The sequence below is a fragment of the Lactuca saligna genome, chromosome 5 (genome assembly GCF_052625555.1).
Source record: "Lactuca saligna cultivar CGN05327 chromosome 5, ASM5262555v1, whole genome shotgun sequence".
Classification (NCBI taxonomy): domain Eukaryota; kingdom Viridiplantae; phylum Streptophyta; class Magnoliopsida; order Asterales; family Asteraceae; genus Lactuca; species Lactuca saligna.
Window position 1 is genome coordinate 149,409,752 of NC_136421.1, and position 15,737 is coordinate 149,425,488.

Below are 15,737 nucleotides of genomic sequence, written 5' to 3' on the forward strand. Positions count from 1 at the left end.
TTTGTGGTGAACTCGTCTTATCGGACATTTGCTGAGCTCCAGGAAAATGCCCAAAAGTGGGAGATCCAGCTGGAGACTCATGCTAGGGAGGAGGCAGAGTCTCAGGGCAGGGATCGGCGATTGGCACAGTCTCAACCGGTAGCCAAGCGGGCTAAGCCATCTGATTCGAGATCTGGGGGATAGAAAGGCCATACTTGAGGGAAGTGCAGCAAGAGTCATGATGGTATTTTTAGAGCGGGATCTTGCTACAAGTGTGGCAAGGAGGGGAACATGGCTAAGGATTCTCCTAAGGGGTTTGCAGTCTGCTTTCACTACAACCAGACCGGCCATCGGAAGGCCGAGTGCCCACAGTTGCGACAGGGATCAGCATAGACGCACAGGGGCAATGTAGGGATCTGCCCCTGCTGTTGTGCAAGCTACAGGGAGCCGGCCAGTGAAGGCCGAGGTACAAAGGGTTCGCAAAAGACCATTCCAGCTGACAGCAGAGGAGGTCCGCGCAGCACCTGACGTTGTGGCCAGTATGTATTCCTTTTCTTATGCTATTGCAAGTTATGATATTGACTATTATTGTGTTAGGTATAGGGACTTTTCTTGTGAATTTCATCCCTGCTTTGGTGTTGTTTAACTCAGTGCGAGTCGGTCCTTCGTGTCCATAGTCTTTAGTCGTTATATTAGTATTTGGCGTGAGGCGTTGAGCCGTCCTCTAAGGGTTTCTATAGCCGAAAAGTATGCGGTTTTTGCTACTGATGTTTTCCGGGGATGTACGATAGAGATTTTCGGAGTCGAATTTTCGATATACCTAGTACTGATCGCGATGGGAGATGTATGTTTCTTCATGGGCATGGAGTGGTTGAGTCGGTTTGGAGCAATGATCGACTGCGAGCACCAGTTAGTGACTATTCGAGACCCTAGTGGGGGAGCGCTTTCGATGTATGGCGAGGGTACCAGATCCGGGTCAGCTTTCTACTCTGCCACTAGGGCAGGTCAGAGTTTACATCAGGGTTGTATGGGGTTCTTGGCGTAAGTGGTGGATTTGCGGGCTACATTAGAGTGGTCGAGTTCTATCTCCGAGGTTTCGATAGTATGCGAGTTACCGAATGTTTTCCCTGAGGAGTTACCGGGAGTGCCTCCCAAGAGGCAGGTGGAGTTTTGGATTGATTTAGTTCCGGGAGCGGCGCCTATCGTGAAGGCACATTATCGCCTAGCGTCGCCACAACTCCAGGAGTTGTTGGGGAAGGGATTCATCAGGCCGAGTACATCGTTGTGGGGTGCACCAATCATGTTTGTCAAGAAGAACGATGGGTCACTCCGGATGTGCATTGACTACTAGCAGTTGAACAAGATGACGGTCAAGAACCGTTATCTACATCCGAGGATTGACGATTTGTTCGATTAGTTGCAGGGGGCATCTTGGTTTTCCAAGATCGATTTGAGGTCTATATATCATCAGATGAGAGTCCGGGAGGAGGATATCCAGAAGACGACCTTTAGGACTCGTTATGGGCATTACAAGTTCGTGGTGATGCCATTTGGACTCACCAACGCACTGACATTGTTCATGGATCTCATGAACCGGGTGTGCAGAACCATGTTGGATCGGTCGATGATTGTGTTTATCAATGATAACTTGGTGTATTCTAGATCCAAAGAGCAGCATGAGGAGCACATGAGAGAGATTCTTGGGGTATTGAGGTCGGAGAGACTTTATGCCAAATTCTCCAAGTGTGCTTTCTGGTTATGGGAGGTCTAGTTCCTTGGACACCTCGTTAACCAGAATGGGATTTTGGTTGATATGGCCAAGATTGAGGTAGTTATGAGGTGGGGGGTGTCGAGGTCCCCTAACGAGATCTTGAGTTTTCTGGGCTTGGCCGGCTACTATTGGAGATTTATTAAAGATTTCTACAAGATTGTCATTCCCCTCACCAGGTTGACCCGGAAGGGCGTTACTTTTTCTTGGGGCCCCGAGTAGCAGGCCTCGTTTGAGACTCTTTCCAAGAAGTTGTGCGAAGCCCCGGTGTTAGCCCTTTCCAAGGGGATGGAGGACTTTGTGGTTTACTATGATGCATCTATATGCGAGTTAGGTGTGGTGCTAATGCAGAAAGGGCACTTGATAGCATACGCATCAAGGCAGTTGAAGCCTCATGAGACGAGGTATCCCACCCACGATCTGGAGCTGGGGGCTATGGTGTTCGCCCTCAAGATTTGGCGCCACTATTTTTTGGGGGTTCGGTGTACCATATACACGGACCACAAGAGCTTGAAGTATCTTATGGATCAGCCCAACCTGAATATGCATCAGAGGAGATGGTTGGATGTGGTAAATGACTATGACTGTGAGATCCTATATCATCCGGGCAAGGCTAATGTGGTAGCCGACGCCCTGAGCCATAGGGTAGAGAGTACACCGATCTGAGATATATGTATGAGGATGACAGTGATGACTCCAGTTTTGGACACCATTCGAGAGGCCCAGGTGGAGGCCATGAGACCGGAGAATCGCAAGAAGGAGCGAGTGATGGAGCAAGTGCCTGAGTTTTTGCCTGATAGTCGAGGGCTTATGACTTTCCGGGGGTGGATTTGGGTACCCTAAACTGGTGGAACTTGTCATATTTTGATGGATGAGGCGCATAGCTCGAGGTTCTCGATCCATCCAGGTGCCACTAAGATGTATTTAGACCTAAAGAAAGATTATTGGTGGCCCTGTATGAAGAGGGATGTGGCTTGGGTAGTTGAGAGGTGCTTAACCTGCTGTTTGGTCAAAGCAGAGCACCAGCAACCACATGGTCCATTGGATCCTCTGGAGATTCCCCATTGTAAGTAGGAACCAATATCGATGGACTTTATCACCAAGTTACCAAGGACTACACGTGGAGTTGACACGATTTGGGTGATTGTGCACCGGCTGACGAAGAGTGCTCTCTTCCTTGCTATTAGTGAGAGCTCTTCTGCAGAGAGATTGGCTGAGATCTATGTGAGAGAAGTGGTAGCACGGCATGGAGTGTCGATCTCTATCGTGTCGGATCGAGACGTACGTTTCACTTCCAGGTTTTGGAAGAAATTTCATGAGGAATTGGGCACGCGCTTACATTTCAATACTGCGTATCACGCACAGACGGATGGGCAGAGCAAGCGGACAATTTAGAAGCTCGAGGACATGTTGCATGCATGTGTCATGGATTTCGGAGGAAGTTGAGACACCTACATACCATTGGCCGAGTTTTCTTACAACAATAGCAACCATTCGAGTATTGGTATGCCTCCCTTTGAGCTTTTAGGGAGAAGTGGGGCAGAGGGTGATGGGTAGCACGGAGATAGTGCTAAAGATGACCAAGCAGATTCAGCAAGTTAAATAGAGAGTACTGACGGCTCAGAGTCGCCAGAAGATTTATGCAAATAGGCGGCGACCGAGCTGGAGTTTCAGGTCGGAGACTTTGTGCTCCTAAAGGTATCCCCATGGAAGGGGATGATCCGATTCAGGAAGCGGGGCAAGCTGGGCACCCGCTACATCGGTCCTTTTAGAGTGACCGCCAGAGTGGGCAAGGTAGCATACCAGTTGGAGCTACCTATGGATTTGATTCAGATTCATAACACCTTCCACGTATCTCTGCTGAGGAAGTGTGTAGCCAATGAGATGGTAGTGGTACCACTAGAGGATATTAAGATGGATGCGGGCCTGAATTACATTGAGAGACCGATCGCGATTTAGGATCAAAAGGTAAGTGTTATGAGGAACAAGGAGGTGCCCTTGGTTCAAGTCCAGTGGCAACATCGGAGAGGGTCCGAGTTTACTTGGGAGTCGGAGTCTAAGATGCAGGAGCAGCATCCATAATTATTTGCGGAGCATTACTTCAAGGGCGAAGTCTGATTCTAGTGGGGGAGAATTGTAACATCCGGATTCTCAGGTACATCATTTTGTTTATGTATTTTTGAAGTTTATAGAGTGAATCGACGAGTTGGTGCTACAACTTGTCGAGTAGTGTCACGAGTGACCACGTGGGTTTAATGAGCTACTCGACGAGTCTGTGAGTCGACTCGTCGAGTGGGTGCTGGAATGAGAAAACTTAATTTCCCGGTTTTGGGACCTATTTAAAGGTACTTATAGCCTCCTTGTGCAGCCACACGTCACAGATAGAAACCATAAACCTGCCCATTCGGTGTGTAGAGAGAGAGAGATAGAGAGGGACCATTTTGAGCATTCTTGAGCACCTTTGGGGGAGGATTTGAGAAGAATTGTAACGCCCCGTTTATTTAAATAAATTAGTAAATGTGATTCCCGGACTAATTTATGAAGAATTTTAGAAGTCGGGGGTTAAAAGAGTAAGTTCGAGATTAAATTGAAAAGATTTGAAGGATGAAGGGTTTATTGGTAATTTAGGGAGTTATTATGAAAGAAAAATTATGGGATCAAGGCTTAAATTGTATGTTTTGGAGTTAGTTTGTAAGGATTTCTGAAGGCAGGGTTAAAAGTGTAAATTATGAACATATTTTGAAAGAAAAGAAGGAAGGAGGGATCAATTATGTTAATATGGGAATGTGTTTTAAGGCACCGGGTATATAAGTGATATGTGAACCATAACCCTAGAAAATGGTTTCAGCCGCCATGTATGAAGTCCCCCCCCCCCTAGTCCAATGTTCCGATCAGTTGAGTAGCCATCGTCCGCCGCTGCTACACCACTGATGAGCGCAATATCAGCACTGTCGGAGACGTCATGAACATCACGGATAATCGTTGAGGATCGGTCTTTGGAGCAGCGTTTGTCATCTGTTGGGCGTGAATGAACGAGAACGGCCGGTAAGACCCAACCATCACTCACCTCCTTTCCCTTTCGTTCTTTCTGTGAACACGAAGCTAAAATTGTTGTTACTATCGGGTGACCCTCGAGTGTCGTTTTCTTGTTCCAACACCATTGTCGCCGTTCTTCTCTTCTCTTTTCGCTCCTTTCGATGCCATGGGGTTGTTTCTGCTCCGGTAATGATCGCCACCCCGAAAGGACAGTCGAGCCTACGTGGATTATCACCTATCATGTTGAATCGAGAGGTGTTGTAAGATTGTTGTTGGTCAGGATTCGAAGAGAAGAACTGCCATGGCCTCCTGCCATGGTGGCCGCTGCTACTGCCGCCTTCCGATGATGTCGTTGCCGCCGTGAGCCAACAAGCTGGTGGCTGGGGTGAACCTTGCAAATTAGAAGCTTGTATGTGTGGGTTTATTTCAATGGAGAGGTGTGTGGGGGTTTATTTGGCCGGAAAAGCCATCACCACCACCGTGAGGTGGTGGCTGCCACCCTCTACCACCGTCGTCCACCACTAGGGTAGTTGTGTGTGTGTGTGTGTTAGTTAGTTAGTGTGTGTGTGTTTATTTCTGGATTAAAAGCATTGTAATTGTAATTAGTGAAAGATTAATGAAATGAATCAAAACCACCACCCTAAGGTGGTGGCCGCCACCGTGTGCCGACATCAACCACCACTACCTGAGGTGGTAGTGGGTGGTGCCCCGCTAGCAAACCCTAATGGGCTTAGAGATTGGTGTCGGGCCTATTGGGCCATGTTTGGGTGGGAGACCCTAATTGTTTGCATTTGGGCCTTGGACCTTTTTGGACCCACTTTTGGGCCATTGGGATTGGATTGTGATTTAAGCCCAAACTATTCCATGCCATTTATCTAGTAGCGTAAAGAACTTAATGGACTAAGTCCTTAATGGGTTAATTGAGAAAATCCTAACATTTGAGAAATTATCAGGACATAAACACAGGAATTATTTAATAAGTGAAATATTAAATAATAATCATTGGTAGAAATTAATCTAAGCAATAATAGACTTAATGGATTAAGTCCTTAGTGGGTTAAGCCCTTAATGGGTTAAGTGAGAAACACTTAACCCTAATTATTATTTTATGAGAAACCCTAATTTCACATAGTCCTTATGTTGGGCCATCCAAGAATAATTAAATGGTCTAGAGTAATTAGTTGGGCTCTAGGGTAAGGCCCATATGAAGGATTGGGCCCAATTTGGAAAATTGGGCCACAGATGGGCCATAGTTTGGGTCTAGATGGTTGTACGATATTGGGCCCTTTGAATGAGACATGTTAGACTGGACTGGACAATTGGGCCTTAAGGGAAGTCCATGTGGAGGTTTGGGCCCAATTTGGAAAATTGGGCCATATGTTGGGCTTTGATCCCTAGTTGACCTTGGGCCTATGGATTAGGCCTTGGGCTTAGGTAAGCCAAGCTAGGGATAATGTAGTAATTGTCCAAAGCATGTATTTATAGTTATGTGTTAGAACCCAATTATTAATTGGGTGTTATTTTGGTGTTGACAGTTCGGGAATCTGTCATCCAGCAGTTGGGGTTAAGTCTGCGGGACTTCAGCCGTGTGGGATTGTGTCTACGGGACTTCAGCAGTGTGAGGTGAGTTTCCTTCCAGTAGGAATGGGTCTAAGGCCACAATGCCGGCCCGTTTGGTAGCAGTAGTTTTCGGACTTTGGTCCGATGCAGTTGTTAGTTTGTTTGACGCCTTCGTGGCTCAGACAGGATTTATGTGTTAAGTGTTATGGGCTACGGCCTGACGTAGTATGCAGTATATGAGTTTCTGATCATGTGTGTTATGCTATTTGATATGTGTTTTTGCTATGCTATGCTATGCCCAGTCAGTTTCGGACTTCGTTCCGATGCAGTTAGTTCCAAATTTCAGTCTGATATAGGGGACAAGGTCCCAGTCAGTTCCGGACTTCGGTCCGATGTCGTTAGTTCTGGACTTCCATCCGATGCAGGGGACAAGGTCCCAGACAGTTCCGGACTTCGGTCCGATGCAGTTTTCGGGCTTCGTCTCGATGCAGTGGACAAGGCCCAATATGTGTTTATATGTTATTGTATGGTATGTGGTAGTTTGGGGGAGCTCACTAAGCTTCGTGCTTACAGTTTCAGTTTTGGTTTCAGGTACTTAGTTTTGAAAAGAGGAGTTCGGGATGATTGCAGTGCACACACCATTTGTTCAGCCTGGGATGTTTATACTCTGATATATTTGACAGTTGTTATAATATTTTGAGATACATTGCTTATGATTTCTATATGAGGTTTATTGACTATGGTTTTATCATTAAATTAAATGAAATTTTCAGATTGTGTTTTTGGGATGTTACAAGTTGGTATTAGAGCCTTGGTTTGAGGGATTCGGACGCACTCCCGAGTGTGTCTGAACTCAAACTAAGGAACTGGTAAAAATATTTAAAAAAAAAAAGAGTTTTAGAAAAGAAAAAAAGAATTTTTAGAAAGAAAAGAACTTTGAAAACAGAAAAAGGGTGTGGTGCATGCAATCAGCCGAGCTCAAGTAAGTACTCCCAAATTACCCATACAAGTTTATGTTATGAATATCAGCTTCAGTTTCAGTAGAACAGCATGCTAGAATAGGGCTAAGGATCTAGGAGGATGCCTTATGTGCCTGCTATATGTGTTTCAGCTTTATGAGAATTGCATGCTAGTATTGAGTAGATAGTAGTAGGATAGCCTGTTTAGGTTATGCTTGATAGTATGAGCTTAGCATTGTATGCTAGTACAGTTTCTCTTTTTTAGAATAGATTTGCTTGAGTAGTTTCCTGTGTCCGAATGCTTCTTGCTTTGTGCTTTATAGGACTCTGAGTGATGGGAGTTAGCCGTTAGGTGAATACGTCACATCACATGTGATCAGGGTTGAATAATCTCAGAGTGCTGGATTTGGCCCTATTGCGCAGCTCTTGTTTGAGTCTAACCGTTGTAGGGATGAGTCTTTTACTCGAAGGATTATCTGAGCCTCGTCACATGTGATGGTATTCAGGTGATGGATAATTAGCATTACACGGAGGCCTTCAACAGTTGAGGACTAGATTGGGTGGAGGCAGAGATTTCCCTAGGGCAAGCCTAGGATGAGTGTAGCAGATATCAGTAGTAGTATAAGTGATTTGGTGGAGTCGATGCAGTACTTGAGGAAAGTACGGATAGATGTGGAAGGTAGTATGGGCCCGTACTACTGAAAGCAAAGGATCCGTACTCGAATCAAGGAAGGCTAAGATGAATCCAGGAAACTTGTAGTGTGTGAGATCCCTCGAGTTTTGATGATCATTGTGATGTTAATGGTGGTATATTACCGAGTATAGTGACGCTACGTGGTAGACCAGATGGTAGTTCTGGCATCGACGAGGGATCAGGCTCGGACTCTGGAGCCGGGCAGATTGATGATTAGATGAGGGAGTTCATTCCATCCGATAATTTCACGCAATATCATTTACCAAACTCCTGTGATCCTCAGTGATCAAGGAGAGCATTATAAAGAATTGTGATGAGAGGCCAAGTGCATTCGGCACTGAGATAACAGTCATGATAGAGACTCGTACATTGATGTTTCGGGAATTCAGAGTTTGTGGAGGCTTCAGATTGACATGGGGGTTAGGGACCCCGTTATTAGCAGCAGATGCTTGGCAGATGTTGCCAACACTTTTGTACCAGACGTTGTCTTGAAAGGAGACAAGATTTGACTTACTTCCTGTCACCCGAGGGATAGAGCACAAGATTGATAGGAAGAGGTTGGTAGTGAGTTGTGTGATGATGCAGTTAATGCTAGGTCATGGGATGACTTTTAGACCAGATTCTGGGCAGAGTGTGCCTAGGAGATTGAGTTGCAGTAGTTGGCACAATGGTTGTTAGATCTCCACCAGACGACTGAGACCGGGGCAGAGATCACTGCCAAGTCTCGGGAAAGAGCTTATATGGTACCACATTATACAGTAAATGAGGAAATGAAGAAGGAAAGTTTTCAGGACATACTGTAGAATGATAGCAGGGAGATCATGAGTATCTCGGGGTGCAAGACCCTGAATGATATGGCTTCTTGAGCCTGAGAACGAGATATGGACTTGGAGCACATTAGGAAAAGGGAATCAGATCAGTTGTTTATATAGAAGGGTCTCGAGAGGAGACCCAAGATTTCAAATTAGCTTTCGAGAGACCAGCAGGACCAGATTCGGTGCAGCACTTGCGGGAGTATGAGAGTACAGCGTCATCTTGGTTTATTCCAAGACTGAGGAGTAGCACGAGAAGCACCTGAGGGAGGTGCTAGAGACTTTGAGGAGGGAGAGAATTTTCGCAAGGTTCTCGAATTGTGAGTTCTGGTTGCGCGGGGTGCAATTTCTTGGGCACCTTGTCAATCAGAAAAATATTCTAGTCGATCCGACCAAGATAGAGATCGTGATGCAGTGGGAGATTCCGAGGTCTGCAATTGAGATTCGGAGCTTCCTGGGTCTAGCGGGTTATTACCGGAGATTTATACATATTTTTTTAGAAGTTGTGTGATATTTTGGATTAGCTGGTGTTGAAACACTAACACGGATAAGCGTGAGTTCTAGCAGATTGGTCATGGGTGGTGAGAAGGATTGGGATTTCTTCCAGTTTGGTATGCTGTAAGGCATTAGCTGAAACAAAGTGGGCGGAGAATCGCCCAAGGATTCAGAAGCGGGAGCAGTTTTGAGACTAGAATAAGTTTTGCATCGTTGTCAGGAAGGAAGACAGCTTGAGCGGCTGTATGGTTTGATGATAGTGTGAGATGGAAGTTCGGAAAATCTTGCCAATAGGGAGATCGCGTACCCGTAATGTTTTCTAGCAAGCCTTAGGGAATCCGGTAGGGGATTCCAGTCAGGACACGAGTTCAGCTAAGTACGGGTCAAGCGCGTGTTCAACCCAGTCAGATAGTGTTAGAGTGTTGTAAGTCTACCGGTGTAGCCGTAACATTCACTAGCAGCAATTAGTGATAAAATGTTGTAAGTCTACGGGTGTAACCGTAGCATTCACTAGGTTATTAGATAGTGTGAGTGTGTCGTTAGGACGCAAGAAGGACAATAGTACCCACCAGTTTGGGTATAGCAGTGAGGATATGGAAATCCACAGATTGGGTTTTGGAGTTTCCCATACGGATTAGATAGGGTTAAGTTAGTGATAAGATTATAGAAGCACCACTACAGAGATGAGAGCAAGGAAGCAGTGGACTGTTTAAGGACATTTATGACATAAGGCTACCAATGGTCATGTAGCAATCACTTTTAGCCTTGGGTTTGGTGACGTCAAGATTCGACGTATGGACTCGATCAGTTAGATTAGAAAGTTATTAGGGCCTCAGTGGCATGGTAATTAGTGGCATCTAGTTCTAGAAAAGGAATCTGTTCAAAAGTCATATGAGGCGACTAAGTAGGGAGTCCTTTGGCTCCGCAATCGGGCTAGAAACTGGTATTTCAGATGACTGACAAACCAATTGAGACCTGGAAGGCCTAGATAGATTTCGGGAAGCAGCCATGTGGCAACATACTACTTCAGGCAGTTCAATGTTCAGACAGTTCAGTGTTTCGGGCAGTTCAAGTGTTTCCGGTAGTTCAGTATTTCAGGCATTCCAATGTTCAGGCAGTTCAGTATTTTCAGGCAGTTCAGTGTTTCAGAAATTTCAGTGCTTCAGACAGTTCAGTGTTTCAAGAAGTAATGGTATTTTGATATTTCATGTATGGATAGAGTCACTGATAGCTCGGGATATGCTAAGTCACTCACAACGGGATTATCAGGATGTTGGCCAGGTATAAGTGAATCACAGGGATAAGTGGATTTGTGATTCTGTTTTCTAGTGTGAGCCTTGAGTTACCAGAAGTTGAGTAGGCAGTTGAGAAACAAGTGGATTGGAGTTAACAATCATGAATCAGTAGAGTGGTCTGTCAGGGATTCAGACCATCTTAAGACATCATAATTTAGATGAAGTAGATGTGATCTTGTTGTGAGGGATTAGTTCGCCTGCAGATGTTAGGGCTTTGTAATGATTGGTCACAACTACCCTGAGAAGGCTAGGGTGTGGCCAGGATTATGGCCATGTTACATGAGTAGTTAGCATGTAAGGAATGGTAAGGAATGATTTCGAGGACGAAATCTAATTTAAGTGGGTGAGAGCTGTAATGCCCCGTTTATTTAAATAAATTAGTAAATGTGATTCCCGGACTAATTTATGAAGAATTTTAGAAGTCGGGAGTTAAAAGAGTAAGTTCGAGATTAAATTGAAAATATTTGAAGGCTGAAGGGTTTATTGGTAATTTAGAGAGTTATTATGAAAGAAAATTTATAGGATCAAGGCTTAAAATGTAAGTTTTGGAGTTAGTTGTAAGGATTTCTGAAGGCAGGGTTGAAAGTGTAAATTATGAACATATTTTGATAGAAAAGAAGGAAGGAGGGATCAATTATGTTAAGATGGGAATGTGTTTTAAGGCACCACGTATATAAGTGATATGTGAACCCTAACCCTACAAAATGGTTTTAGCCGCCATGTATGAAGTCCCCCCCCCCCTAGTCCAATGTTCCGTTCAGTTGAGTAGCCATCGTCCGCCGCTGCTACACCACCGATGAGCGCCATATCAGCATTGTCGGAGATGTCATGAACATCATGGATAATCGCTGAGGATCGGTCTTTGGAGCAGCGTTTTTCATCTGTTGGGCGTGAATGAACGAGAACGGCCGGTAAGACCAAACTGTCACTCACCTCCTTTCCCTTTCGTTCTTTATGTGAACACGAAGCTATAATGGTTGTTGCTATCGGGTGACCCTCGGGTGTCGTTTTCTTGTTCTAGCACAATTGCCTCCGTTCTTCTCTTCTCTTTTCGCTCCTTTCGATGCCATGGGGTTGTCTCTGCTCCGGTAATGATCGCCACCCCGAAAGGACAGTCGAGCCTACGTGGATTATCACCTATCGTGTTGAATCGAGAGGTGCTGTGAGATTGTTGCTACTCGGGATTCGAAGAGAAGAACCACCATGGCCTCCTGCCATGGTGGCCGCTGCTACTGCTGCCTTCCGGTGATGTCGTTGCCACTGTGAGCCACCAAGCTAGTGGCTGGGGTGCACCTTGCAAATTAGAAGCTTGTATGTGTGGGTTTATTTGAATGGAGAGGTGTGTGGGGGTTTATTTAGCCGGAAAAGCCATCACCACCACCGTGAGGTGGTGGCTGCCACCCTCTACCACCGTCGTCCACCACTAGGGTAGTTGTGTGTGTGTGTGTGTGTTTATTTCTGGATTAAAAGCATTGTAATTGTAATTAGTGAAAGATTAATGAAATGAATCAAAACCACCACCCTAAGGTGGTGGCCGCCGCCGTGTGCCGACATCAACCACCACTACCTGAGGTGGTAGTGGGTGGTGCCCCGCTAGCAAACCCTAATGGGCTTAGAGATTGGTGTCGGGCCTATTGGGCCATGTTTGAGTGTAAGACCCTAATTTTTAGCATTTGGGCCTTGGACCTTTTTGGACCCACTTTTGGGACATTGGGATTGGATTTTGATTTAAGCCCAAACTATTCCATGCCATTTATCTAGTAGCGTAAAGAACTTAACGGACTAAGTCCTTAATGGGCTAATTGAGAAAATCCTAACATTTGAGAAATTATCAGAACATACACACGGGAATTATTTAATAAGTGAAATATTAAATAATAATCATTGGTAGAAATTAATCTAAGCAATAATTGACTTAATGGATTAAGTCCTTAGTGGGTTAAGCCCTTAATGGGTTAAGTGAGAAACACTTAACCCTAATTATTATTTTATGAGAAACCCTAATTTCACTTGGTCCTTGTTTTGGGCCATCCAAGAATAATTAAATGGACTAGAGTAATTAGTTGGGCTCTAGGGTAAGGCTCATATGAAGGATTGGGCCCAATTTGGAAAATTGGGCCATAGATGGGCCATAGTTTGGGCCTAGATGGTTGTACAATATTGGGCCCTTTGAATGAGACATGTTGGACCGGACTATACAATTGGGCCTTAAGGGAAGTCCATGTGGAGGTTTGGGCCCAATTTGGAAAATTGGGCCATATGTTGGGCTTTGATCCCTAGTTGACCTTGGGCCTATGGATTGGGCCTTGGGCTTAGGTAAACCAAGCTAGGGGTAATGTAGTAATTGTCCAAAGCATGTATTTATAGTTATGTGTTAGAACCCAATTATTAATTGGGTGTTATTTTGGTGTTGACAGTTCGGGAATCTGTCATCCAGCAGTTGGGGTTAAGTCTGCGGGACTTCAGCAGTGTGTGCTTGTATCTACGGGACTTCAGCAATGTGAGGTGAGTTTCCTTCCAGTAGGAACGGGTCTAAGTCCACAATGCCGCCCTGTTTAGTAGCAGTAGTTTCCGGACTTTGGTCTGATGCAGTTGTTAGTTTGTTTGATGCCTTTGTGGCTCTGACAGGATTTATGTGTTAAGTGTTATGGGCTACGGCCTGACGTAGTATGTCGTATATGAGTTTATGATCATGTGTGTTATGCTATTTGATATGTGTTTTTGCTATGCTATGCTATGCCCAGTCAGTTCCGGACTTCGGTCCGATGCAGTTAGTTCCGGACTTCAGTCCGATGCAGGGGACAAGGTCCCAGTCAGTTCCGGACTTCGGTCCGATGCAGTTAGTTCTGGACTTCCATCTGATGCAGGGGACAAGGTCCCAGACAGTTCCGGACTTCGGTCCGATGCAGTTTTCGTGCTTCGTCCCGATGCATTGGACATGGCCCAATATGTGTTTATATGTTATTTTATGGTATGTGGTAGTTTGGGGGAGCTCACTAAGCTTCGTGCTTACAGTTTCAGTTTTGGTTTCAGGTACTTAGTTTTTAAAAGAGGATTATGGGATGATTGCAGTGCACACACCATTTGTTCAGCCTGGGATGTTTATACTCTGATATATTTGACAGTTGTTATAATATTTTGAGATACATTGCTTATGATTTCTATATGAGGTTTATTAACTATGGTTTTATCATTAAATTAAACAAAATTTTCAGATTATGTTTTTGGGATGTTACAAGAATTGTGGATCTAATCAAGGAGGGGCTAGAGGTCTAGTGTTCTTCTATCATTAGCATTTGTTCAGAGGTAAAAAGCCCTCATCTTGGCCACATTTTTCGTTAGATCCCATTTTGGAGTTTTTAGGTTTTTCCTCCAATCATCTTGTGTCCTTGAGTTATTTGTGCATGGTTTGAGGTTAGAACCTCAGATCTGGACTATAGGAGGCCTTGAGAGTCCAAAGATTTGAGCTTCATTGAGCTAGGGGAAGGATGATGAGCATCTAACCCTTCTTTGGAGTTTTTAATGACATGATAGAGCATATATGCCATGCATGAAAGTAAAGATCAAAGCTTTATGTGACAATCGAGCCTAGGGAGCCTAGATCTAATAGTTGGGGTGATAGATCTGCCCTTAAACATCTGAATAGAAGTGGAGACTGAATGAACTCGCTGAGTCCATAAGCTGACTCGACGAGTCGCTTAGAGTTTATCTCGATGAGTTTGACCATGTGGTACCTTGTCGAGTCATCGGGTTAACTCGACGAGTAGAGTTGGTTTCATGAGGTCTCTGAGGAAGCGAGGGGTAGCCCTGTCGAAAATACCCGTTACCCGAATTACCCGCCCGATTTTTTCGGGTATCGGGTAAATCGGGTAACGGGTAAATTTTTCCGGGTAATCGAGTTACCCGATTTTTTTTCGGGTAGGGTAAAGGGTACATTTTTGGGGTTTCGGGTATACCCGAATTACCCGAATTACCCAAATTATTTTATAAATTCCTTTTTTTGTAGAGCTTGTACGATATAGCAGATATTTGATCACGCTTAAACTATATCATTATTGTAAAACATAAATATATTTATTATGACAATACGATACTAACAATATTAAAAGTAATTTTTAAATATCATCACGTTCTTTAAAACTTAACTGTTTTCTTGATTATAGTTTTTATTGCAACTAACAAACTCATTATTTTGACGAAACTTCAGAACATAGCAAAACTTATGGCTACATTTATCTTAAACATTTTAAACTTTTAAATTAAGATCTTTAGCTATTTGTTTTTTTAACATCTTATTAGATTAGATTAAGTTGTTAAAAAATTACTTGATATCTCATGATTTATTGACTAAAAAATCTCAATGTTCAAAGCTTAAGTAACTTCGTTTATGTCTCGTTTGTTTATATAAACAAGACTAATAAAGCACGACATATTTATTTTATTAAATTTATTTTCAGGTGAAATTCAAAAAAAATTATATATTTTGGGTAATACCCGAATTACCCAAACCCGACCCGATACCCGAATTACCCAAACCCGAATTACCCGAATTTAGTTCGGGTAGGGTAACGGGTAATTTTTCTAACATGAAAAACCCGAATTACCCGACCCGAATTACCCGAAACTAGAAAAAATTACCCGTTCAACACCCCTAGCGAGGGGACTCGACGAGTCTCCCTAATGCACTCGACGAGTTGAGTCAACATGGATCGTTGACTTCTATTGACTTTTGGAGTTTTGACCAGATATGAGTTATGGAAATCTCGGAGGGGTAAAATGGTCTTTTACCCTTGCCAAGAGTTAGAGAGGGGTAAGTATGAATTATGATCTAATTAGAGATAATCGTCTCATGTATTAGGCGGAGGCTAGTTTGGTGATTCGTGTACGAGGTGTATTGGCTTGCTTACTTTGAGGTGAGTCTTCTCACTATACTTTACCTACGGGGGTATTCAGAGTTGTGTGATAGAGTATCTTAGATGCTATTTGTATGTTGTGATGCACTGCATTGTTTCTATGTGATTTATGTTATATATTATGCAGAATTTATAGAGTTAGGACCGGAAGGTCCATAGAGTTAGGACCAGAGGGTCCACCAGAGTTATGGGACTGGAGGGTCCCACTAAGATACATTCACCAGAG